Below are 24,034 nucleotides of genomic sequence, written 5' to 3' on the forward strand. Positions count from 1 at the left end.
CAACTTGTGCTTTTTTATATTGTATTAATGCCTCAAATGTATGGTTTCCTTTTACTAGCTTAAAAGCCTTATTTATTTTTTTATTGCAATGCTACATTGCTCATTCCACCAAGGAACAGACTTTTTATTACCTCTACTACCTGACTTAGGAACTGAGGCCTCAGCTGTATAGACAATAATAGACACAATATTAGAGTTATATACTGTAAGTCCAGATCATATAAGTACCTTTCATCAAGATCACCACATTGGTTGTCAGCTAAACATTTAAATAATTCCCAGTTAACTATGTTAAATCTCCATCTTGATATGTTTACTGGATCTTCCTTATCTACTTGAGTTCCAATTTTAGTGATAATGGTAAAGTGATCACTGACCACTGCGATCGACTGGCGACCTGTCGATGGTGTACCTCACCTCTCACCTATTGACAGCTGGAGATAGGCACCAGCACCCCTTGCAACCCTAAAAGGGATAGACGTGTTAGAAGATAGATAGATAGATGGATCACAGAGTCATTTAATACCTCCCACAAAGAAAAGCCTTTCACTCTACTTAATACTAATGTTAAATCTAGAACACTCTCCGTGTTTCTATTGCAATCATATCTTGTACTTCTACCATCAGTAATACAAACCAGTGAATTTAATTCAAGAAATTATTCAATGATCAAACCATTTACATCTGTAACTTTACTTCCTCATAACACAGTATATGAATTAAAATCTCCACACCATATGACCTTTACCTACAAATTAGATGCACTTACTGCATCTAGATCTTGAATTCTCAGCTTCTTACTGTGGTTCTAAAAGTTAATCACCGAAATCTGATCATTATTTGTCCATATTTTAACAACTATAGCCTCATAATCTTGGCTTACTTTTTCCACTATGCACTTTATACCATTTTGCACAAATGTCCCCCACCTGGTTTTCCATTTCTGTCATTAAGTATCATTGTATATCCTTGAATCATAAAATCTGAGGTTTATGCCAGGTTTCTTAAATGCAAATAACATGGGGCTTTTCTACTAAATCTTACATTTTTACAATTTTTGGCCATTACTGATCAGACTTCTTGCATGACACTGAAATATACTTAACATAAAGGAATTCCGCTGCATGATTGTAATTGAGAATGAGACTGACTCATTTAGTTTCTCCTTAATTGATTTCCAGCTTGTTTTCTTCATATCAAGGCATCTCTGGGCAGCTTTCACAAACTGGTACTTTACTCTCAACTTTCTGTACTTCGACAGCTCTTTTGCTGACCACACATCCACGGTAAAATTAACTGTGATCGCCTCCACAGTTACAACATATCAGAGGAGCTCCCTCCACACGTTTTCCATACTCATGATACTCTGCACATTGTCATGGTTTTGATGTGTTTGGCCCACATGCAGACGCGAACGGGAAAACAAGTAGCAGTTTAAGATTTTTTAATAAGGCTCAAAAATGGGTATTTGCTCACAGATGAGCTACAGACAAATGACAAGAATGAAGATCTGTTACGAGGCGGGTCACGAACGAGGAACGGAACGTCAGAGTGGAGTTACTGCAAGGAAAGATAAGACAGGTTACCGTGAGTCAAATAAGAGGGACAAAACTGTGCTTCTATCACTCGCTTACCTCCAGCAAGATGAACCTATCCGGGGAGGATGAGTGAAAGACAGATCCTGCAGCTATCTGCTTTTATGGTACGGTGACGGAGTGACTAGTGGATAGGCAGATGGAACGACGCTGGGGAGCCTGAGCAGCACCACAGTGAGACTAGATCTTGGAGCAGCTGAAAGAACCAGGGTGAGTCCAGAATAACCCCGGTGAATCCAGGAAGGGGGGGTATCTCTCCCGGCTTGGTAACACCAAGGGAGTGAGAGGGAAGACGCCAGAGCAAAATCTGAGCAGGCAGGGATTCAGGAAGCTGGTCTTCAAAAGCACGGAACCAACTCAGGTGAGTAAATCCAAAACACGACGAACTGGAGAGGACAGGAGACAAAATTAGATTCAAAACCAGGGTTTCCAAAAACTCACAGGTACGAAGCACAGGCGGCAGGTTTATGGCCTAGGCATGCCACAACGGGGTAACACTCTGGCATCTTCCAGCTGACTGAATGCTAATTTTAAGCTCCATCAAGGGCTGCCACAATAAGCAGCAGGTGCGGACCACACCCACTAGTCAACTCACGTCACCTGTGGGGGAAAAAAACAGCACAGCCTGCAGAATCCTGACACACATCTCCCGCATTTCTCCCTTACAAGCTGCTGCAATGTGTCCAAACCTTTGCCATTTGAAGAGGGGGAGGAATAAAAGGCTGCACATCATAACTCATATATCCTATGTACACTTTATCTGGTAAGGTTCTTTCTTCAAACTTTATCATTATAGAATAACTATTAATTCTTTCTCCACTTTTGTTTTTAAGCGTCTAGCTTCGACTGCCTTCCCTTGCGACATCTAGCATTTTCTTTCATTTGTTGTCATGATTTTAGGTTCTGTCTTAGTTTTGAATTATGGAATAGTTTGAGTTTTGTTGTGGTTTGATTTTGTTCTTTGTTTTATACTATCTGTTAGGGTTCTGTAAGCTTTTAGCTCAGTTCTGTTCACCTGCCAGCTCACCTCCCTGTTTTTACCCTATTAGCTTGTCACTCCCCTGTCAGCAGTCACCAACCTATCAGTTCAGTTCTCTGTCAGTCACTTCCCTGCCTCTGATTAGTTCCAGCTGTTTCCCTGTAATTAGTTTTCACTCCATTTCACCTGTGCACTTCACTATATAGTTCTGCCTCAGTCTTTAGTTCTCCGCCAGATCATTAACGAGCCTTCGGTGAGTTTTGTCCAGCGTTCTTATTCTGATAACCTGTTGATATTACCCGGATTGCCTTTTTGACTTCTGAGCCAGCCTGACCCTTGAATCTGATTTTCCTGCCCTGTACGATTGATTACCTGTTTCTCTGACCCGGACCTGCCTTAGGATATTTTGAGTTTTTGCCTTAGCCTTGACTGTACTTTTGCCTGTTTTGGACTGCCTTTCGTGTACTGGATTTTGGACTGCCATTTTGACCATTGAGCCTTGCCTGTCCCTGTTTTATTATTAAATCCTGTTTTTTTGCCTTCACCTCGCTTGTTTGGTTGAATTCTGGGTTTTCCTGATTCCCGTTCATAACATTTGTCACATTCTCACCAATTGTATTTAGATTGAGTGCCCTTTCCTTATGCTTGACATCATTACAAATCCTTTTTCTTTTCAGTTGTGATTGGTCAACTGACTCCTGTGAAACATTCTGCTCCAAATCTCGTCCATGCAGTTCTGTTGTTGTGAAAACCTTAAAAAGGGTGTTTTGCTAAGAGATTAAAGTAACTGTGGATACATTTATAAAGTTCACATGACAGGATGTAAAAAATGGCAGGTTGGCTTTCCCGGACTGTGACATGTCTGTCTTAGAAGAAGGACAGTTATGCCCCTTTTCCATTACCGTTGTCTGCTCTGCACCGCTCTACCTGCCCTGCCCTCGCTCTATTCCACTGTACTCCTGTTGGTTCCCCACAGACCCGGAAAGGCCAGAGGATTGGTGAATGCCTCCCGGGGTTGGCTTTTTAGCCCCACCTTCAGCAGTCAGCGTTTTGTGCTCTGCTGCTATTAAGCGTTACTGTGTGATATTAACTGTAGAGAAATCTGTAAGAAACATTAGAATAAAAATGTAAAGACATCAATATAAATAAAAATATAACACTAAAAATAATGTTTAGATCCTTGTACTGTATATGCAAGAAGGATAAAATAATCCACTGAGATAAATATCTTGATCCCAGATCCGGCTGAGCTAATAGATTAAAGTCTCGCTCTCCCAGGACAAGTATTGGTGTGTGTGTGTGTGTGTGTGTGTGTGTGTGTGTGTGTGTGTGTGTGTGTGTGTGTGTGTGTGTGTGTGTGTGAGAGAGACAGAAGCGGAGAAGGGAGAAGAGATGTATCTGTTCCAAACCACCTTACATAGATACAATTGAGGGCTTTTGATTTTCATAGACTGGATATTGGGTATTCACACTGTGCGTCATTGATTTGGTGAAGTGTTTTTTGGTTTAGATCTACTTCCTGCTGCAGAGCAAAGCTCCAGTGGACTCCATACTATGGACAGCTATGTTGAGCCCGCTTGGCAGCAGCTTCCTCTTGGTTGCTACTCGGTGTGGAGCGAAGCCACAGTAGCCTCTGCACTGCTGGTGCTTCGCGCCACACCTCAGTGGCTGCCGAAAGAGAAAGCTCCACGCTGCAGCCTTCTCTCTTGGGAGCCTCAACCCCACACCCTGTGGACACAAACTTAACAGATTTCAGTATATCCAGTGAATCCATTGTTTTCCTCTCTGTAATATTGAGTCATCAAATTGCAATTGTTTTTTTTTTTCTTCTGCTCGCTCCACTGTTGGCTGGCTAGCTGTCCACACCCACTGTCAATCGGCAGTGGCTGGCTGGTGACATCTGTTGCCAATCCATGACTAGCAGTCTGATCACGTAAAACCTCTTCTCCACTCGGCTACCACCGTTCTATCTTCTGAGCAGAGTCGAGAAAATCCAGCTGGATCTTGAAGAAAATCTAGTTTTATAATTCTCAAAGCATATGGAGTTGAGTAGAGTGTGGTGATGCGGAGTCCGTGGAAACGTCCCATTAGAAACTGACATGTACTGAAAACCCACCCACACCGACCAGTGCTTGCGATTGGACTCCCATCAACCACTGGAGCACAAGTTACAATCACAGAACAATGTCCCCACAAATTCAGGAGCCGGGGACATAAATCACACACAGGACAGGCCTTAGAGCAATGTGGTTATCCCAACTGTACTTTCCTCAAAGCTTACAAGAAACCTAAACAGGACTCCAGCAAGCCATCGGTTGAAAAGGAGGACCTGAAACCCAGAGCAGTATTAATTCTGTATGTTACAGGAGTTTCAGAGAACCTGAGACATTTGTTTTCTAAACATGACTTCCCAGTGGCTTTCAAACCCCAAAACACATTAGAGCAAAGGCATCTGGTAAGTGCCAGGAGGACTGTGACAAGTTATACATTGGGGAAACAAAGCAGCTACCGGCCAAAAGGATGGCTCAACACAGAAATGCAACATCATCAGGCCAAGATTCGGCGGTTTACACTCATCTGCAGGCCAGCGGTCACAGTGAGGATTGTTGCTTTGAGAGAGGAGAAAAGGGAGCTATTTTTGTAATGTGAAAGCAGCTGTTGTTAAACAGGGGTGTGGTCTTCGATGTCTGATTGTCCCCCTCTCATAATGCTGTTATTCAATTCAATTCAATTAAATTTTATTTATATAGCGCCAAATCATGAAACATGTCATCTCAAGGCACTTTACAAAGTCAAGTTCAATCATATTATACAGATTGGGTCAGATTATACAGATTGGTCAAAAATGTCCTATATAAGGAAACCAGTTGATTGCATCAAAGTCCCGACAAGCAGCATTCACTCCTGGGGAACCGTAGAGCCACAGGAAGAGTCATCTGCATTGTACATGGCTTTGCTGCAATCCCTCATACTGAGCAAGCATGAAGCGACAGTGGGAAGAAAAACCACCCATTAACGGGAAAAAAAAACCTCCGGCAGAACCAGGCTCAGTATGAACGGTCATCTGCCTCGACCGACTGGGGTTACAGAAGACAGAGCAGAGACACAACAAGAGAAACAAAAAAGCACAGAAGCACACATTGATCTAGTAATCTGTTCTACATTAGATGGTAGTAGCGGGTGAGCCGTCTTCTCTGGATGATGTCACAGTTAACAGAACGCCAGACCAGGTGTACCTACTATGAAGATAAAAGAGAGAGAACAGAAAGTTAAAGCAGAAATGACAACACATAATGCATAATTGAAGAACAGTAGAACTCAATATAGTGAGAAAATTAGATCCTGATATACTCCAGTAGCCTAAGCCTATAGCAGTAAAACTATAAAGGTAGCTGAGAGTAACATGAGTCACTAGTTATAATTTTTGTCAAAAAGAAAAGTTTTAAGCCTAGTCTTAAAAGTAGACGGGGTGTCTGCCTCACGGACCAAAACTGGGAGTTGGTTCCACAGGAGAGGAGCCTGATAGCTAAAGGATCTGCCTCCCATTCTACTTTTAGAGACTCTAGGAACCACCAGCAGACCTGCGGTCTGAGAGCGAAGTGCTCTGTTAGGAACATACGGGGTAATCAGAGCTCTGATATATGATGGAGTTTGATTATGAAGGGCTTTATACGTTAGAAGAAGAATTTTAAATTCTATTCTTGATTTAACAGGAAGCCAATGAAGGGAAGCTAAAATTGGAGAAATATGATCCCTCTTGTTGATTTTCATCAGAACTCTTGCAGCAGCATTTTGGATCAGCTGAAGGCTTTGAACTGCATTATTGCGAGTGTGACTAAGCCCTATGGGCACAATAAGCGGCCATCAGAGTACTATCGATCGGTTGTTAGAAGTATGGTCTTCTCTTTTTGAGCAACCAGTTTTATCATCACTGTTAAACTTGTTGATCTACTACACAAATATACTGCTTATTTTTCTCTCCCTAAACCCTCCCTGTAAAACAGCTGTACAAGGTCTACATACAAGAAAACAGAAACGTGTAATCAAAAATGTAACCCAGGTCTACTTAGTTAGCAAAATAAATAAATTGGTTAAAAGGAAATAAATCAATAAATATCTTAATATGGTTAACAATTCATTAAAAACATCTGTAATATTTTATTTCATTCAGTATGTTATTTTGTCTTTAAAATGCACTTGGACCTTTATTTTGAAGGGCACGTTGCTGCGTGACCCAGGTGACCAGCAACCACCAATCGGATTGTTCAAAGGTTCTTTTCTTTGCTGGAAGAGTGTGTGGTTTTTGCTGAGCGGGCTGCAGATAAAACTTTGAGAGAGGGAGAGAGGAAGGTGAAGAATGTTAAGTTGTTAGAAGCCAATTTTGTTGGATTTTGTGAGGAAGATATTTTCCGTACTCGATCTGTCCCTGTGTGGAGACGATAAGTACGTTGGATATTGGGACTTGGCCATTTAGGTAAACTTCACTGATGTGAATTAGATCAGCCTGAGTTAATCAATAGATCAAAATCTTAACTCAACAGAACTAAGAACTAATTTGAACTAAACCAAACTAAAAGGGTTGCAACCTGATACTAGAGCCTGATATTAAAACCTGATATTAAAGTCTGATATTAAGTCAAAAGTCAGAGGTTAAACCGAATGGTTAAAACCTAATTACTTAACAAAAAGGGGTTAAGGTAATTTGAAATTGTGTTAATTGTTGTCCAGTGTCTTGCGTGTAAGTTCTTCAATAATAAGCCGGCAGTTTAAACTTATTCCCTGGTCTGTGGTCTTTTTACTTTTATAACATACTGTAATGGATCTTTTGCTCCAGTAGACGAACTTAGTTGAATAATTCTGGTCCATAGGATAAAATTAAGTACCGTTTTTGTTATTACTCTGTAATTACCACACAAAGGGGATACAAAAAGAAGCACCTAAAAATGGAGCTGCAGAAAACAAAACTTCACATAACATTGCTGGAGCATCACATATGATATTCAAACAAAATATTAACATGTAAAGAATAGTACTTGGGATCCCAATATTCAGCCAGAGTACGTTTTAAAAAGGTTTATTGAAAAAGGTGTGTTGTAGCAGAAGAAGCAGGCAAACAGAGCCACACTGACCAGGGGTTGCAGGCAGTGACAGGCCAAACAGTGAAGAAAGCAGGGGCTGATCAGAACAGGCGATGTGGACCGAGGACCCACCAGAACGACCAGAGCAAGCGGCTGGAACTCACAGAGAAACAAGGCAAATTTGTTCAGCACGCAGACACTGGCAGCTTTCCTCAGTGAGGGCTGAAACATTTACGGCGCAGAAGAGTCCAGCTGGCTGAGCACACAGAAACTGGTAGAGGTAGGGCACATAATGCAAGACGAGACGTTCTAACAGTGAGCAGGGGAATGAGGCAAGTTTAAATAGGCAGGGGAACAGGTGAGCAGAGTTACCACTAATTGATTGCAACAACAGGACCACATAAGGTGCAGAGAGGTGGCTGGTAAGTGGCTGAGCTGATTAGAGGATGAGTAGTGGCTGAAGGGAATGGAGCAGGTTCTGGAACCGTCCAACCAAAACAAACAAAAAAAATCATCACATAACAACTATTATACATATTTTGACTTGCAGGCAATAAAGAACATTAAATGAAATAAAATAACTGTTGTCTTCAGTTGGGATTGCATCACAAGCATATAAATAAGTATATATCTATATCTATAAATAAATAAGTATATATATATATATATATTTCTATATATATATATATATATATATATATATATATATATACATACATACAGTTAAAACAAACCAAATGCCTGTAACTCGATAAAAATAAAATCATTACGTTCATATTTCTCCAACATGCACCAAGACACATATTCAATTTGCCCCCTCCCCTTTGGGTGTTGAATGAGTGTAGTGTGAGGATACAGCTTTAATTCTCCGTCAAATAACACTCATATTCAGACCTCTTAACTTTTATGGCAGGGCAGTCAAAAGTAGCCGGTCAACGGCGGCTAATCGTCGTCTATAGCAGCTCTTGCCGCCGCCACATTTCCCAGATTATATAATGTGAGTGATATTTGTGCCTTCTGGTTGAGCGCGCAGGAACCAATCCGAGCTCAACTCTGAAAAACTCTTCTCGCGCGACGCTCGCGGAGAAGCAGCCAAGCGAGCGCACAGCACAGCTGGTGTTGAGCATGGAATGAGCAGGTCGACCGCACGAGCAGAGAAGGAATTTTGAGCGTGCTCGGAAGTTAGTAAATTGTCTTATATTCACCTAATCTGATCTGTTTTATAAGGTGCTAGTAATTCAAATTCAACTAATTTTATGCAAATTTGTTCAAAACCTTGTTAAAACATGATGATAACATGTGAAAAAATGTTTTAAGAATAATATTTAAAAAACAAAGGTTGTTTTTGAAGAATTGATCATTCACTTTTTTTTTTTTGCTTTTTATTCAATTTAAAACATGCACTCTGACTCTATTCTTTAAATAATCACCTATCTTGAAAGCTTCCAAAATACATCAGGGAGACTCTATTTTTCAAAATTCTCCCCCCGGGGCTCGGGCACCGGCATAAGTGCACCCTCCTACCTGATAGTGTGTGGCCTGCAACTGTAAAAAAGCTTGACTGCCCTGTTATGGTGGGGTGGGGGGTGTTTTGGAAGAGCAGATTCAGTCAACTCCTTCTCCTTTTTACCCGGCTAGACATCTAGACATGGAAGTAGAGATGTTTTACTTTTGTTAAGAAGTGTAAGAGGAGTGTCTACACTTTATTGCTCAGTTAATGGGATAAAACAGAAAAAAAACACACAACAGTTCTCCTGTGTTTGTTTCAAAATACCAAGACTGCCTAATATGAAGATAATCACGTCTGTTTAATCTCCATTCACAACATTTACGCTCAATATTACACCTTCTAAGCAAGTAAATGGCTACACAGTTTTTTTTAAAGGCTGGAAAAAGGTTTTAAATTTCCAGGTCATTCCAGAGTCCTACACTTTGCTTGCAACTGGGCAGGAGCTTAATACCCTAAAAGAGAAACGTTTAGCATAGCTTGCATTTGCTGACACTGTAACCACAGGGTACTTCGCTGTGTTTCAGCCTTAGTTTGTCAAATACAAAGACAACAAATTAATAAGCATTAAAGTATGGTTTGTGGCTTGGGATTCTGCAATGTTTTAGGGTGTAAAAACTCATCTTTAGAACCAATCTCTGCTCAAAATGGTGAACTACACAGCGCAATCTACTTTCAGAAGTTATCACCGGTTATTGCAGCCATAAACTGCAGAAAATATGGGAAGAGTTGCTCCCTCTTCCTTTCGCTGTAGCGCAAAGGATATTTCAGCTGGTTAAACTCAGTGTCTGTAGTGCAAGCACGTCTCTATAACTCCTGTTTATCATCACTTATTTTAGAGCCCAAATAAACAACTTCACTTTCAGAAACAAGCCCAAAAAACCACAGCCCGCAACTCATGAAATCTACAAGTAAGTTTAGAAAAAAGAAGCTCAAAGTCGCATAAAAGGGAAAAATACATTAGGGAATGGTGTGTGTGTTTTGACGCGCAACTAACGTGCGTTAAGAAAAAAGACGGCGTTATGGTCTAACAAAGTTAACACATTAAAACTGACAGCCCCAATGATTACAGTTGTGCTTACTGACCGATTTCATGTGGTACAATGCGCTCAAAAATCTGTAAATGTGTAAGTAAGACTTTGGTTACCAACAATGCTGCTCAGCTCAATAGATGTTTGGAGCATTACGGTACACTGTGTCACTACCTGGTCAGACCCCTTGAGCTGTCTACAAGACTACCGGACTGTAATGTCTAAACTAGAAGTGCATTCATGTAAGGCAGCCCATGCCCAGAGTACGGTCTAGCAAAAATAAAACAATTAAGTTAATTCAATATTAAAATTTTGTTTATTTCTGCCTTATGTTAGAAACAGGTCAGTGTAGTCCAACTACCCTGTCCTCCTGATAGAGACAGATAGCTCTCCCTCTCAGGAGAGAGCGGTGTTAAGGAGGAAACTCACTGGACGCGTTGCAGTGCGTAAGCGCAGCAAAACAGCATACGCGCGTCCCACGCTTAGGTTAGCTTTTCATTTTAATCAGTCAATAAATGTACACCAGAAGCATAATACACGCGTACAACACGTGTATTTATGCTACGTGACACCTAAATTAGAATGAAGTTCTAATTTCAGACACGGATACCCTCCTGTTTGGCAGGGAATAAACAGGAAAACAACACCCTGTGTCAAAGTTCACTACCATATCCCAAAATAAGAGTTGTCAAAAATAAAGCGCCATGGATGATGTAGTTGTGACAAGCTAACAAGCTAACAAACTAGTATTTGTGATTTCTAATCAGATATGGTCAAGATATGTATTTTTAGGTGATCAAAACATAGGATATATTACTGGTACTTTAATACCTTACCCATATATTACTGGTAATTTGTCTTTATATAATTACTTACCCATGACGAAAGTTCTGTCTGCAGAATCCCACTGCTGAGGAGCATACTTTGCAGCGTCTGGTGTAAAATCAAGCTTTTAAAAAAACATGCACGTAAGCCGCACCACTTACATTATGAGGCCAGTTTATTTCCTCCTTAAGGTGACCAGATTTGATTTCTCTAATGAAAACTGGGGACGTCTCTGATTTAGCTAAGCATAGAATCTCTGACTGGGAGTTGGTTTGTTTTCTTTGAATTGCAATGCCAACAGCAGGCAGCATTCACTCCTCCTGAAAGATCGTAGATCCACAGTGGACAGTCGTATGCATTGTGGAACAATCCTTCATACTGACCATGCATAAAGCAACAGTGAAGAGGAAAACTCCCCTTTAACAAGAAGACAAAACCTCCAGCAGAACCAGGCCAGTGTGAGTGGCCATCTGTCATGACCAGGGGTTAGAGAAGACAGAGCAGAAATATGACTCTTCATTCAGTCTTATGATGACTGCTCTGACTGTAGTTCTGAGCAATTTCAGGTGGAGTATTTATTTTTTGTAGCTATTTCCGAACTTGTCATGATCAACACACAGCTGCCTTTCTTAAGTGACACGTTTTTTTTGTCTTCCAATTTTATTGTGGCTAAGAGAATTACTCAGTTTGTCCCAATATATATATATATGTATCTTATAGGAAAGGGAAGCACTCTATTATTAATTAAAGGTTCCAAGACACTTTATCAGCATGAAAAAGCAAATGCCTCAATTACCTGTATTTTATATAAATTAGGGGTTATGTATATTTAAAAAAAACGTTTTTTATACAGCTACTGAATAATATGCTGACACATATAGTTTTGCTGCTGCAGTAAATTTTTCATTTATTTTCATGATTTTCATACATTTTTAGCAGTGGTATGTCTCAACAGTTCAATTCTGTTGAATGCAAACGGTTGCTAGAATTTCTCTCTGGTTTGTTGTCTGTGTTTGTGAAAGCTGTCTGAGGGGGGTAATCATCAGGAAAGAAGCAATCAACAGGGGCTGTCTGTCTCTCTAATCAGCTGTAGGAACCCCACAGACGAACGGTTAAAGCACTGAAGGGATTTTCTTACTTTAAGAGGACCATTTTAGGTTTTAGGTCTTCAAAATGGATAATGGATAGGTTATAAAATGTTTGAACAAAATATTAGTTTCAGTTTAACAGTGATCAAATTTAAATCTAAGTTTTTGGTTCTTATATGAGTGCACATAATCAGGCAACATCGTGTTAATGGAGATTTTCATAAAGGAAGAAACATAACCAGTTATGTGTGTGTCGGTATCTTACTGTGTCTAATCAGCAGACAATAATCTGTACATGCTGTCAATGAGGAATCAATCACTTAACACCCACTCATCAGTCCAATCACACATATGACATGTGTCACTCAAGGGAAAGAGATGCAAGTTTATACTGTGATTTTGTGTCCTAGAATCTAATGTTCAAAGTTCCAGGTTAATTTGCTATTTAGTTTTATAAACATCCTGATAACTTATTTTTACATATAGTGTAACTTCATTAAAGTCTAAGTCGCACGTAAAATGTGTTTTAACACAGATGCATTCAAATAGTCACCAGAGTAAAGAAATGTATATGTGAAATATGTGCGCCGTTTGGAAGTAATTTCGATAAAACTTGCTGTATATGCAAATGAGCCGAACATTCCTCAATCGGCCGATCTGGTATGTGATGTCACACACAGAACGAGTACCGTGCATCCGGCAATAACACTGTCTGCTAACACTACAACTTTCCTCGCTCGTGAAGTGTGAATTGCATAAAACACTTTTGTCACTGCCGGCAATTCAGTCCTTTCGCGTTTCTTTTATGAATTTATCCCATTTCTTTGGACCTTTTGATCCTTTGGCCAATTATGTAGTGCTACTTTCTGGCCTGCACTAGACCGCGGAGCTTGAATGTCCAATATCAAACCAACTTCACCGCGGTCTGCACTAGGCCTATAAGCGACACTACAGCCACCAACTATGCACCTAGAAGGCATTTTATCTTGTAATTAGTTCAACAATATTTTTTATAAGCGCTTGCTCAAAGTACACGTGGATCCACAGATTTGGTGTGTGAAAGAAGATCCCAGAAAACATGCATATATATCCTGGTTCGCCGTACCGGTTGTACAATGTAAACAATGTGTGTTTCTATGCAAGTTCGATTCGCGCGTTCTCGGTGTTCTTGAATTGACGTCACTTGTCGGAAATGGCCGATCGTAAACGGAGGCAGCACTCAAACGCAAAATACCATAATTGGTGTAAAAAATGTGCAATATTTCATATTTAAACTTAATTTGAACACTTTTGATACATGAATATTCAAAGTTTACCTTGTTCTGGAAGTTATTCAACGGTTTTCAGGATTTTTTTCAGTACAACACTTAGACTTTAACTCTATCAGCATTGATATACAGTAACTTTTTTATTGTCCCTTTAGGGATATTTCTCTTTCAGCCAGGTGATAAACATAGAAAAACACAAACAGGCAAAATCACTCCACAGAACTCCTCCAGTAAGAATATCAGTGCAAATATCAATTAAAATCAATCAGACCAAATGATTACAAAGTAATCACAGCCAATCACATTTTGAATTTATCTGAGTAATAAAATACTTCATGAAGGCACATATGCAAAAGGACTGTTGGTCCTTGCTTTATGCCAGTGGTACAAGGAAAATGTTGAGCCATTCATGCCTGTCTACTGACAAGCTTTATAGAGATCCTTATTTGATTCTGTAGCAGAATATTTCACCTGTCCACATTGTCAAAGTACAAATAACACTGTGCTTGATTGGCCCCGAAATTGACATAATCTCAACCCCACAGAGTCTGTTGAGTATTGTCAGAAGGACAAGACATTGATGCAGCAGCTCATGCAGAGGATAGACCAGACCAATATTTGAGAGCAAATCTTAAACATTTTCTTTCCATGTAATGTACTAGTCCTATGTTTTTGTGCTGTCCTTTTTTAATTGGCATAACATAATATAAAAATGTTCTCAGATAAAATTTGTCTTTACTAGTTGTAAGACTTAATCATTAAACTTAATGGAAATAAACACTTTGCATATATCAGTATGGGGAATGAATTTATGAGATTTGCCTTTTGAACTAACTTGCTGAAATTATTTAACTTTTCAATAATATTTTAATTTAACATGTATGTATAGTTATCTTGAAGCCCAATTTGTGTTTTCCAAAAGTGGATTTTTTAACACATTGTGTTTGTCTTCAAACAAACAGCAAACGTCTAAAAATGAGCATTTTCACAATTATAGATTAGGTCATCATAGATAATAATGCAGACTCACAAGACTCTAGCCAGAACCCGGAAAAAAAAGGAAAAAATTAAAAGGGGGGAGGTTCACATGACTTAAATCAGATTCTAGACAGTCTCTCTCTCTCTCTCTCTCTCTCTCTCTCTCTCTCTCTCTCTCTCTCTCTCTATATATATATATATATATATATATATATATATATATATATATATATATATATATATATATACAGTGTGCGATTTGCAAAAAAAACAGAGGGGGGGATCATTTCAAGTGTTTTATAAATGAACATAACAACAAGGTTATGTGGCCTGCATGCTGTCTGGCTCGAGACAGCATGTAACCTGTCCTAGGCGGGAGGGTGGAGAAATCGGCTGCTGCTGCTTCTTGTCTTGTGACGCTGCCTGCAAATCTTCATCATCCACAAAAAGTTTGTCCTGTAACATTACCATGGCTGTTTGTCCCGTCATCTACTCTTGACCTTTTCTGTTGATTTTTCTGGCCGAAATATGACAAAATACTTTGTTGACGTTCATGCTGCCACACGTTCTCATTCATTACTTGGTTAGCTAGCAGCTGCTCTTTCAGGTAAATAGCTAGATCCAGTAGGTTAGACTATTGTTTTTAAACTTGTGCCATCTACTGTCTGGACTCAGGAGCGGGTATTAGTTTACTTTAACCGCTTCGAGCAGAAAATGTGTTAATACTCTTTAAAAACAGACAACAAAAAATTTAATTAACAAATGTGAAGGACACAAGACATGTATTTATATTAGGGCTGTCAACGATTAAAAATTTGAATTTGAATCGATTAATCACATAATGTCGATAGTTAACTCGAGATTAATTGCAAATTAATAGCATAATTTATCCTTTTACTTCTGAAAGTGTAACAGCCTGTTTGGGCATTTTAATATACAATTTTGCAATAAATGACACTAATAAAATACATGCTTGTACAAAAAATATATATTTTTTGTTATTTTTCAAGCACTTTTGAGAATTGGAATGAAGACATCCTAGTGCCAAATGTTAAACTCTGGACTATAATGGCTAAATGACTAATCATGACGCCCTGATGTTTACACAGTGTGTAAATAAATTTGTAAATAAATACCATGCCGATATATTTTTTTGCCTCTTAAACAAAGATAGACATGGTATTAGGCATATACATATAAATTAATAAAAAATTTACATTTCAATAAAGTCATAAGTTTTATTGTTCGTTTTTTCACTCTCTCTCTCACCACTAATTCTGAGCTTTCACACCAACAACAATAACTTCTTTGAATATTTTTGCTTGCTGTTTATATCCATATTCATAGAGTTTAAGCCTGGAAAAAGGTTTTAAATCTCCAGGTCATTCCAGTCTTACACTTTGCTTGCAACTGGACCAGGAGCTTAGTACCCTGAATGAGACTGTTTAGCAACTGTTTAGTAACTCCAGGTCCTTCGTTTGGCAACGTAATCCAGCCTTAGTTTGTCAAATACAGAGAAAACAAATTAATAAGCATTAAAGTACGGTTTATGGGTTGGGTTTCTGCAATGTTCTCAGCATGTTAAAAGCTCATCTTCAGAACCAATCTCTGCTCAAAATGGTGATCTGCACCAAATAATCTACTTTCAGCAGTTATCACCGGTTATTGCACCGTAAACTGCAGAAAATACGTGCAGAGTTGCTCTGTCTGCCTTTACTACCGTCGGCTCCTATGGCGGAGGGATATTTCAGCTGGATACAAAGTGTCTAGTGAAGGCAGGTCTCTTAATAACCGCTGTTTCGTCACTTATTTTAGAGCCCAAATAAGCGATTTCACTTTCAGAAACGTGCCCAAAAAAACGCAACCAGTGACTTATAAAATTTACAAGCGCCTTTAGAAAAAAACAAGCCCAATGTCGCATGAAATAAACAGTCTACAGTGAGCTACAGTGAGCGCTGGTCTGTAGCTCTCTAGCGCTCTTGAAACTACGGAAAGCGCCGAGGATAAAAGAAACAGTGCGGAGAGCACGGCCGGGAAAAACATTAGGGAACGGTGTGTTTGTTTTGACGCACAAAGAAAATGTCGCCGTTGTGGTTTAACGCGTTAATACTGACTGCCCTGATTTCTATACATTTTTAAATTCAGACCGGGGGGGGGGGGTGTACCCCCCGGTCTGATATATATATATATATATATATATATATATATATATATATATATATATGCAGAGCCAGCAGGGAGGAAAAGGAGCTGACATGCTGCAGATGTGCTGGAGGATCATCCTTATTATCTAGGCGACATGTAATATGAAAGACAGCAGTTAAGGGTGAAGGTTGTCAAAAGTGGATTTCCTAACCTCATTTATTACTGTAGTATTACTTTATTTCATTATTACTTGTTGTCTCATCTGTGTATATTCTACACTTTCAATCCATTTTGGAAATAGTAGAAAAAGTAAACAGAGCGTTCAGCTGCACTCTCTTTAAATAACTGGTGTCAAAAGTTGTTGATGCAGAAAGGTGCGTGGGTTTAATGAGAATGATGTACAAAAAAAATGACTGGGTTGTCTGTGAATTCAGGTAAACAACAGTTAGCACAACAGGCAAATAACTGCTTTGAACAAGACTGACTCCAAATTGGCTTTGATTTCTGCTTGACTCTTGTCAATGGCGGTAAATTGCTTTTTTTATGGAATGGTGGCCTCACAAGTTTAAAAGACACCGTGAAAAGCCTAATAAAGGTAGACAATCTATGAATTCACGTCCTCAGAACTCAGTTCACTCCTGCCACTGATGGTTGATGTTGACAAAATGAAAATGGTTGTTAATAAAAATGTATACACTGCTTTTCAGATCATTTACAAATCTCCTCAGATGAGAGTACATTTACAAATAAGCTGTGCCTAATTTCACACACAAAACGTATGCAAACAAGACCTGTGTCTCTCTAATTAACAAAATGAAGACTTGCGCCTAAAATTCTTCAGCCACGCAAATAATTAGACTTTTTCCTGATACAGTTTGTCAAAACCTGTATAGACAAATGAGGTATTATGTATGGTTTTAGAGAAAAAGTGAACCAACTGAACGCTGTATTAAATGACTTTGGATGATTAGGAAATACCCAGTCCAGGAAATTATTAGGGAATAATAAGTTCAATAAAATAAATATACTTTCAACATGTCATGATTTTGTCTTGGATGAACCCGGACACAGCACGCACACACAGAGCTGATTTTGAGAGAGTTTATTGCACAAGATGGATGATGATGATGACATGAAGAACCAGAGTCAGTTACCGGACGTAGATGTAGGACGCAGGAGCTGGCTGGCAGGTACAGAGCGGAGCTAATAGTCCAAACACAGGGAAGCTGAGCTGCTGCAGAACCAGGAGTGTAACCAGAGACCTTGAAGACAAAGACGTAGGAACAGAAACCAGCAGCGCAGCAAAACAGAAACTAAACTGATGAGACGGGAACCAGGACAGGAGGACAGGCATGATGTTGGAGTAACTGACGTTTACGAGCCGGCAACGAAGAACAAACTGAGGTGAGTTATATAGTGGTGTGAGCAGGTGAAACCAGTCATGAGATGATTGCAGCCTGACAGGTGCTCCTAATCAGGCTGCGCTGGGAAGAAGGAGGCAGGAAATGTTCAGGATGCAGCCTGACACAACATCATCCATTGTCATTGTTATGTATACTTTAAATTTGAACACCTTTACTATGTACAAATGTAACAAAGGTTTTAAATGCGGATTTAGAAAATAATTTCCCAATATTATTTAAACTTCTCCAACTCAGAGTGAGGAGTAGAAAACCCTCCAAACCATGTTTAGTGTGACAAAAGGAAGGCAGGGATAAATAACTATTAACTTAGTCATTACAAAGACAAAAAAACAAACACTTTCTTATATCTGTTCTAGGGCTGGACGATATAGAAAAAAAGCTTATCGATAAAAAAAATGCTTATTGATCGATATTGATAATCCATCCATCCATTTTCTGATCCGCTTTATTCCTCATGGGGTCGCGGGGTGCTGGTGCCTATCTCCAACGTACACAGGGCGAGAGGCGGGTACACCCTGGACAGGTCGCCAGTCTGTCGATATCGATAATTATTGAAAATATTTAAAACCATATTTTATGTGCAGCTCTGCCTGGACATTTTATGATATTGCTAAATGATTTAATTGTAATAAAGAACACAAACACAGAATTCCAATTAAATCTTTATTTAACCAACTTTTTTAACCATAACAGATTTTTTTTAAAGAAAAATAACTTAAGAGACCTGAGTTATATTATTAAATACTGACAAAGAATAAACTAAAGCTACCAGAAAAGTGACAAAAATAAACATAACAAATAAATTAATAGAATAGCCTATTTAGGTGGGAATAGTACACTAGTTACTCCTCAGGGTCCATTCTATTTCTATAAAGTCAATTGAGAGGCTGACGCAGGGCTTAGGTCCGAGGTTGTGGCGTGTAAGGACACAGACTGCAGCTCATTTTGCACTGATTCCCAGCACTAGCTGCACAATTTAGGGAGCGCTGTTAGAGAAAAACTTGCGTCCCGAAACTTTATATCGCAGATAAAGAGGGGCGAGTAATTGTTTGAAGCCAGGTTTTTCAACTGCAGACAACAGCAGCATATCCCTCACTATGAAGGACGTTACTGCATGCATGATGTCTTTATGCTGCTTGGAAGCTTTGTGATTTTATCACAAAGAAGGGAGCCCAGTTTAGCTGCTATACCTGCTTTGTTTTGGAAGAAGTTCCAGAAGATTCCTACGAAGACGACGCGGAGCCGGGCGGGGCTGAAACTGCTCGCGCTGTTGCGGTTGTGAGCAGTTGTGAACTAAACTTGTCTCTTCCTGAGTTCAGGGGCTCGTTCTTCGTTAGTCGCTAACTCAGTTAGCTGGATTTGATTGTTGACAATTTGGCATGATCTTGGATCGCGAGCAGGCTTATTTCCTGTAAACAGGATTAGATCACAGTAGTGATGGGTCGATGAGGCGTCATGAAGCGTTTCGACACATGTTTGGAATGAGGATGCTTGTGGACTGGCCTTTTTTATTTATTTTTTTTTTAATTTTTTGCTGCCATGTCCTTTCAATGCCCCCCCCCCCCCCCACACACACACACACACACACACACACACATACTACCCCTTCTGTGTTGAACAGTGAAGTGTGGTGAAAACTTTCATATCGCGCATGCATTGACTTTTTCAACAATTTTCTCTTTTGGTTTTCAGCAGCAACAGCATTGTTTCTTATGGTTTAATATTGTCCATATGCCTTCTTTAAAGATTTCTAATTCTACTCGCAGGACATGCATATTTCCAAGCTTATTTCCTGTCATTGCCATGGTGAATCACGTTATTTGCGTTCCAGTGATTGGGCTTTTTTTCATGCTTATGCTCACGTTCAATGGTTGATCGGGCGCTGTGTTTAGTTACCTGACTGATATCTGTTCTGAAATCGGAAATGCTGAGTATGACAAAGGGAGGAAGAGCTACTCAGAGTAGCAGCTTTCTACTCAGTGTAGATTAGTCGTTTTTTCTGAAACGACGCTCAGAACAATGACACACAGCACAACCTGCCCAACCATAAAGGCGTCTGCCCAACCCATTAATCAGTGGTGCGCTCCGATCAGCACCTGGCGTTCACAGAGCCGGGTCGTGGTACACCATCATACCAGAGTTGCAAAATGTTTAAAAACAAACTTGGGTTATTATTATTTTGTTTACAGTTCAGCTTGGATTTTATTTACTGCGCAGCATAGCTTTGCTGTGCGTGCTGAATCCAGATGCTGTGCGCGAATGCACACATGCACAGTTTAGAGGGAACAGAAACAGTTTGGCGCGTCAGTCAGTTCGAAACAGTTCCTGTATCGGTCACGTGACTTTCCCATTGCAATACGTGCATCGACACAGGTGTTGCTCAACGAGCTCGACGCATGCGCCGACACATCGGTGTTGCCGGACCCATCACTAGATCACAGCTTTATAAGTGGAGGAGATAGGGAAGTCTGTCATAGCCATGTCTTGTCCAATTTTTTGACAGCAACCTGTTGCGAAAGGTGCAAGAATAATTCGCAGAGCTTTTCAAATTAATTGCGTATTGCGAGATAGACAGGATCCTTTAGCGCAGAACAACAGTGTAGAGAGAATTTTCTTGGTGGCTGTTTAAACAGACAAACATCACTTAACAGTGGTTTTTAAAAAGAGGAAAAAGTGCCTTTTTAAAATACAGTATAATAATTAAAGGCTACCATTTTGTAGAATATTCTTGTATTTCACTTTTACTTGTCCCCATGTTCTAGTGGGTCCCGTGGAGACTCTGACATAAAAGAACAAAGTGAATATGAAATTATTAAAATGCAAAAATACATACTGTAGAAAGTTATAGAAACATCTACCATGGACAGCACTTACGCTTTTAATTTGTCTGCTGCTTTTTGCCAGCCCTCTTTCCTGGCTTTAGCAGACTTTGAGGTGTTCTCTGTCGTTTTTGTTTTTTATTTATTTTTGTCATTTTAGTAGTTTTAGAAATACACATACATACATACATACATACATACATACATACATACATACATACATACATACATTGAACAATTGGACCCCCTCCAACAAAAATTAAAGAGCAACTAGTTTGACAGGAGCAGTTGAATAATAATAATTTAAAAAAGGGAAAAATGTAATTACATTACTTATACAGTTGGTGTCAAGTTCCGATTAATCTTTTATCACTCCTTGCCAGTAGGGTGCGATCTTAGTACATTCCCAGAAGACATGAAAATGTCCTGCAGACACATTCCCACAGTTCCTCCAACATTTTGCCTTCTCAGTGTCGTTACAATGTTTACTTTTATTGTTAGGTGTACCAAAAAAACGCACCATGCATGTCCAAGAAAATTCCCTCCATAGGTCAGAACTTGACGTGTGGATCACAGAATTACAAATATTTTACCAAACATCATCAGTTATATTTTAGCTTCTTTTTCCTTTTTAACCTTAAGATATGTTGCATTACATTTTCTCTCTGTTTGTAGACATGAGTATAGTTTGGATATTGTTTTTTTTTTTTTTTTGGAGGTCTTCCATTGCTGGAATCTAATAAGTTTTTAAGTATACCTGTCTCATCCTGCTCCAAAAAATTAATATTTTTATTGTAATGGTATCTTAGCTGAAGGTATCTAAAGAAATCACATTTTTCAGGTTATAGTTATCTTGAAGTTGTTTAAAACTCTTTAATTCATTATTGCTTGTAATCTTCCAGTAACTTGTTATACCTTTTTGTGACCACTGTGTAAATCCCCTGTCGTTTTAATTAATGACTCAAATTAGGCATAACATTCCAATAAAAGCTCTTGTTCTGCTTGGGAGAAAAAATGAGCGAGTTCTTTGGACATGCTGAACAGCCAATAGCAGCGTTGCTTGATCACTGTTTCTACTATCGACACATTTCCCCTTTTAAACAAATGCATGAACGCACAGTTTTCTCCGATAACTCAATCCAGCCATACTAATCATAAACAACAGGTGTGTTCGAAGAACCCAATTAGCCGGATCAAGTTTAGCACGATGAAATCATCATTTGATCTCGGATGTTTTAAGCAACGTACGGAGAACGGACCCCAGGTGTCTGATTCTTAAAAACCCTTGTGTGAATAGACCTTCTAGCGCAGGGGTGTCAAGCTCCGGTCCTCGAGGGCCGGTGTCCTGAAACTTTTAGAGGTTCCCTGGTACCACACACCTGAATCAAATGGCACAATTAGCTCCTCAGTATGCAGTCAGGTTCTTCAGAGTCCTGCTAATTACCTCATTATTTGACTCAGGCGTGTCAGACCAGGGACACATCTAAAGGTTGCAGGACACCGGCCCTTGAGGACTGGACTTTGACACCTTTGTTCTAGCGTAAGACCAGACCTTTTATTAGAGATTCAGTTATTAATTTATATAATTCAGGCAATGGGTTTATTAGTTATTTTTACATGGATACCATCACATGTAGGCATAAAAGGAAATGAGTTTGCAGATTAATATGCAAAACAAGCTACAAAAATAATTATATTGATATATTGGTACCATTCAGTAAAGAAGAAATTAAATCTATCATGAAACAAAAGGCTAAGGAAAGATGGCAGAAGCAGTGGGAAGAAGATAGAACTGGAAAGTGGCTTTACAGTATTCAAAGAAAAGTTGGTGCAATGAGGAGAACAGGAAGAGATAGAAAAGAGGAAACCATTATATCCAGATTACGTTTTGGTCATACAGGGTTAAATAGTACATTATTTAAAATGGGAAAACATCCAACAGGAAATTGGGATTTTTGTATTCAAGAAGAGACAGTAAAACATGTTTTGTTGTTATGTTATAAATATTCTGTTGAGAGAAGGGAATTAGTATGTTGATTACAAGAAAATAAATTACAGTTAAATATTGTCCAAGATATTTTGGACAATATTTCTACTTCTGAATATTTTTGTTATTTAATACATTACCTTAAGAAAACAAAATTGATAGAAAGGATATAAGTTTTATTTATTTAATTATTCTTATTATATTTTTTGTGGGAGAATATATATGTAGCATCCCGATCCACACTCCATTCCAGTAGATGGCAGTAATGCACATCGATAAGTTGCTTGCCAACTGCCATAAAACAGAAGAAGAAGACGAAGACGAAGATGACCTTCTTGCATGAGGGAGAGGCCGTGTGTAAATTCTGGTTCGTCCATAAATTTCACCGCAAGCAACAACTTGTGCAAAAACATTGCCTGGGGTATGTAAATGGAACAGATTGGCTACTCAGGTAGATGAGGAAAAGGAAGAATGGACAACAGTTTTGAATGGGAGAGGAAGAGGTAGAGGTCGAGGAGAAAAAAAGAAGGACAGGAGTTCATTTGACAGTCAAGGAAGTAAACAGGTATTAGAGGAAAGCAGTTTGGATGAGGAGAGGGTTGTTCATAGGAATGTTGTGAGAGACGAATTCAAAATAATACGATTCAGAAATGAGGAAGAGCAGGGTCACATGAGCCCCATTATGATTTCTAGAGAAATAAAAAAACAAGATTGGGGAAGTCGAAATGGTGAAAGTGTTGAGAGATGGAAACTTGGTGATTATTTGCAAAACTGAAGAGAAAAAAACAAGGCATTACATGTTGGACACATAGGGGAAAAGGGGTGATAGAGAGAAAAGTCATAGGAGAGAATAAAACAGTTAAAGGCATGATTACAAGAATACCAATTTATGAGGATCTAGATAGATCCAAAATAAACACGAATGGAGTCAAGTCTAACAGTATACAGAGATTATATAAAAACATTCAAGGAAAAGGAGTGCCAAGCATGTCTCTTCTGATAGTGTTCAGAGCCAGTTTTGGCAAGAAGAGTCAAAATCAGTTACATGAGCTTCCCAGTCAGGCCTTTCATTCTGCCTCCACTCTGATGCTACATGTGGCAACGCTATAAACATGTAGCATCAGTTTGCAGAGAAAAGCAAAGGTGCTCAAAATGTGGTGAAGAACACAAAATCGAGGAAGAAGCAGAAGAAAGGTGTTGCAACTGTGGAGGCCGGCACAGGGTTAACTATGAAGGATGTGAGGTAAGGGAAAAGAGCAGTGGAAATACAAGAAATTAAACAGCCAAAAAAATAAGCTACTTAGAAGCAG

This window comes from Fundulus heteroclitus, chromosome 22 (assembly GCF_011125445.2).
Source record: "Fundulus heteroclitus isolate FHET01 chromosome 22, MU-UCD_Fhet_4.1, whole genome shotgun sequence".
NCBI classification, from domain to species: Eukaryota; Metazoa; Chordata; class Actinopteri; order Cyprinodontiformes; family Fundulidae; genus Fundulus; species Fundulus heteroclitus.